Source organism: Anarhichas minor, unplaced genomic scaffold, assembly GCF_050575085.1.
Source record: "Anarhichas minor isolate MPS153535 unplaced genomic scaffold, ASM5057508v1 ptg000045l, whole genome shotgun sequence".
Lineage (NCBI taxonomy): Eukaryota > Metazoa > Chordata > Actinopteri > Perciformes > Anarhichadidae > Anarhichas > Anarhichas minor.
In genome coordinates this window covers 4,039,925-4,044,411 of record NW_027466491.1, presented here as the reverse complement: position 1 = coordinate 4,044,411, position 4,487 = coordinate 4,039,925, and the positions used below count along the sequence as shown (strand labels likewise).

Sequence of the window (4,487 nt, the reverse complement as noted above, 5' to 3'; positions counted from 1 at the left end):
TCTTGTCTCTGCCGTAACTCATAGCTCATCGTCTCCTTTCAGATCAAAGGAATATGCAAAACATTACATACTTAAACACCAAACATGTGTGTCAGAGAAAGACATATTGATAATACATTTCCTCAAAACATAAGATGTAGACTCAATCCCCCTTGATTTTTGAATGCACCGTTGATGGACACTGCTGTCGCACAATGTGGATGGATGGTGATGAAACTAAAATAAAGTATTAAATCTTTGAAAAGGCGTTTTACTTTCACTTTTACTAAGTTTTGTTTGAATAATTTCAACTTTAAGTGACTAAATTAAATGTTTGATCCATTATTTCCATTATTACATACTATACTGGTGTATTTGTGTGTTTTCTCTTTTGGATTTGTTTCAAACACACACACACACACACACACACACCTTTTCTCTGCAGACATTGGGCGTTGATAAGATCCTGATGATATTGGTGGTTCACGACACAAACAAAGCACAGATGTCCCCGAGATAGCGTTAGAACCTGTGCGTCGTTAAAAACCTATCTACATCCAGTCTTTCTGTATGTACTGTACTATGGAGGAGGACTGACACACGCGAGAGACCGGGAGGAGAAATAAAAACTGAGTGACTGCAGAGGAAGTGGGGAGGGCTCGCGTTGGCTTTGGGTAGATGTGGTTTCAATCATCACACATCACATCACACATGAGTGCAAAGAAAAAGAAGGAGAGGGTGATGGAGAGAAAGAGAAAACAGAGAGAGAGAGAGAGGAGAAGGGAGAGCCGGGACCAAAACAAACAGCAGCTCAACTTTAAACATACACGCTCAGTCTATATTACATGTTTTCAAGCTTAATAATTAATGATTTCAGTTGTGGTTTGAAGGCATAAACCTGTTGCTTGTTGATTTTGGCTGTTTGCTCTTTGTATACCTTATTTTCTCTAATAAACGGTTTGTAAAGTCAATGAATCACTGACCTGAATGGAGGGAAGCGGGAGGGAGCAGTGGATGGAGAGAACTGAAAAATATGGAAGGGACAGAAGGAGGCAGTGAGCAGTAGGAAAAACTTCTGAGAGGAAATAAAAACAATGTGAGAGGAGTGGAGCTCCCTAAAATAAGCTGTTAGCCACGGACAGTCCAAACATCCAACACTGAAGACATCTTCCTTATCTTCTGTTCCTCCTCCGGCTGTGCATTCCTCTGACTTTTATTGCTTTCTGAGGAAATTTCTTGTCCCAACGAGTGGTAGGGACGGAGAGATTCAGCTTCTCAGTGATTTATAGCGGGCTCCACCGCCTAATGCAACCAAAGCCAGTTTTGAAAAGTCCCCATTGACCTCATCCGTCAGTTGTCTGGATGGCTGAGAGCTACAATCTGCCAGACTGAAGGGTCAAAGCCTTCCTCAAAGGGACTTCTTGTCTACAACTTCACAATACTGAGTCAAATCACGGGAACACAGAATGGCTCAAAAGGACAGTTTACTCTATACAAAATATGTATTTTTCTTGTTGCTTGAAGTTTTATTTTGCTGAGTGCAATATAGTCCCATTATATTGAAGAGAAGGCAGACATGCCTATATCTCCTAAACAAGGCAACTCACACCAAAACCACGTAGGGCGATAAATAGCACTCCAGGTAAGAAGAAAAATGTGTATTTTTGATTTTGGGGTGAACTGTGCCTTTAAATACCCGAACAACTCACAAACCATTGAGTCAGCTGCAAAAGTGAAGCTGTACTGATTTTTAATTAGCCGAATGCGTTAATTGTGTGAATTTATAACACGCAAGTTATTCACTATGAGTTCTTAATGTCTATAGATGACGCGTCATTCAGAGTTGTCAGGATGGCCGAGCGGTCTAAGGCGCCAGACTCAAGGTGTGATTCCTTCCTAAACCACGGGACTTCTGGTCTCCGAATGGAGGCGTGGGTTCAAATCCCACTTCTGACAGCATTTTTTTTTTTTTTTTCGTGCTTCCTAGTCGAGAGACACATCTCTTTCCTCCTGTTTCAACGGGAGGGACGTTGTCTCTCTCAGACGAGCGGTTTCCACATCAGAGCAGAGGAGAGTCGTCACCGCGCGCAGACGGAGCAACAGAGTGAAGTTCTTTTGTTTCACTCCGCGCTCTCTCTCCGGCTCAAACTTCTCCGCTCGTGTTTCTCGATGCGCGTAAAAAACAACAACTTTTGGAGAGCACCCTCCCTCCGCCTCCCTTCCCTCTGAGTGCGTAATTAGTTGGAGAGCGTTTGGAAACTTGTGATGGCCGTGAAGAAATCTCGCTTTATTTCCGACACCTGTTGCTGAACACACCGCGCACACAGACGTACACCGCGGGGAGCGCGTTGCCGCTGATATCTGACCACATTTCTACATTTCTACATGACAAGTTCGGGCATTTTGGGTACCGACAGGTCCACGGCTGGCGCTGCGCTCCCGCAAGAACTTTCGTGTGGCACTTCTCTGTGAAGGTGATCGAGCAGCGAAAGGGAGGACATTTAATGTGACACCTAGAAGCATTTGTAACGCAGTGAGCGCTCTGCAGCGGGCTGAAGGGGTTTCCCTTTCAATAAAACCACCGACTTGTCTATAGTTTCCCCAGCCGGACAGAGAGTCACACTTTTCGGACTTGAGCGCTTCGGATGGTGGGAGGACAAACTTTTTCTTGGAGAGCTGAGCAACAACTGGATTCGAGCACAGCAGAACAGGTAGAACATAACATCACATTCATATTTATTTTTATTAACCTAAAAAAAGTTTTCAAAGGAAAAACCACAGAGCACAAGAATGCATACACACTCAAACAGTAATCGGTAATGTGGATTTTAGAGGTATGATGGACCACCTATCAATGATTTGTCTAAGAGACGCTTTTGTTTCAACCTTTATGATGGTCTGATGTGTGTATGTAATATCTGTTGGGCTCTTTCATCGTTGTCCTGACAGTTGTAAGAACTTTTAGGAGTTTTAATTGGCGATTTCTTGAACTTTTGAGTTACTTTTTTACATTCTGAACAGAACACACACATCAGATATGAAGAAAAAAAAAAGCTGGTTCAGACTTGGGCTGCTCAATTTGAACTTGTAGACGTTTGGTCCCCACAATGTTTCCGTTGTCACAGTCTACTTACTGGGCTTATTTCATGACTTTGGCTCCCATATGACAGTGGTGAAATGCAGTGTGTGTCTGTGTGTGTGTCTGTGTGTCTTGCGTTGCGGTGGAGACCAGGACTATTTTGGTCGAAATGTTGCACAAATGTTTCTCTCAGGATAGAGAAGTTGCTCTTCCTGCCTTCATCTGGGCCAGAGGCTGCATGGCATCTTAACTGCACACTGACACCCATCTGACTAAGTATTGTAAACGCAATGACATGAGGAGGATCTCCACATTTTGAGTGAAAAGCTGGCTTATAACAGATAGGCCCTCTACATATTAGTCTATTCGCCTGTATGAGCATATGTGGCTTGTGAATGTCCCCTGTGCAATCAAACAATATACCAATACATGACAAGAACTGTAAGATTTGATAACTTAAAATGTGCTCTGAGAAAAGCAGAAACTCAACTTTAGTGATGTGTGTTTAAATGATAGGCTTTTATTTGAGAGGGTTTTTATTGACAGGATGTTTCTGAATACTCTGTAAATACTTTGGAGATGGATTCAGTTAACGACACCAAAAAGCTATTATTTGTTGATTATGGACGGCTGGTTTCATGGAGGAGCTCGTGTGTGTTTTCTCCTGTTTGGTAAGAAGACATCAGTTTATGCTGACCTTTGAACTTGGCTAGATCTAGAAACAGTCCTTTTGTTCCACACACATTTATCCCGAAGACAAGAACTTAAAAATCTGTTCAGTGGCATCATAAAACACAACTAAAACATGGTTCATTAAAAAAAAAAAAATGTGTCATTGATTTAATCCAGCAACATCGTTGGGATTCATAAAAAGGAAATAAAGGCAATAAAAGAAAGTCATCATCGTACATCATAAAAAGCCGACATCTTTCTTGTTTGTAAAGGGCAGACAGAGCAGCGAAAGGCGAGTTTTCTCCGTCTGGCAGCACATGTGAAGGTTCTGACAGAATGTCAAGGCCGTCTCTGGTGGTGACGTCTCCGGTTCCCCTCGCACTTTTTATGGCTTGAAAAGTCTGAGACCCACCTGAGCTGAGGAGCAGATTGACAGCAGGGCTGATAAAACCTGAGGAAGTGTGTGTGTGTGTGTGGGGGGGTTAGTAACGTTAGATGTGTAGATAGAGGTGGTGAAAAGTTTTGCTGTCAACAAGTTGGCCATTAGAGAGAGATAATCTCTCTTCCTCCTGCCTCCCCGTCTACCAAGTCAACTTCTGGTCCTTCTCTTCCCTCCCTCTCGCTCTCTCAGTCATGACGTACATGTTCTCTTTACTTTTCTGCCCTTTTGTTCACTTTTCTGTCCTGTTTCATGTTGGATTTGATTTTCAAGATTGTGTGCGACTGAACCGACTCAAAACATTATCACTTTAGCTGG

General features: G+C 42.8%; 1 non-coding gene across 1 annotated transcript; it reads left to right on the top strand.

Annotated features, from left to right (window-relative positions):
• Positions 1-1,824: 1,824 nt before the first annotated feature.
• On the top strand, positions 1,825-1,935 carry trnal-caa (transfer RNA leucine (anticodon CAA)). The gene is made up of 2 exons: positions 1,825-1,862; positions 1,890-1,935. It is a non-coding gene; the product is annotated as a tRNA-Leu (tRNA).
• The last annotated feature ends 2,552 nt before the right edge of the window (positions 1,936-4,487 follow it).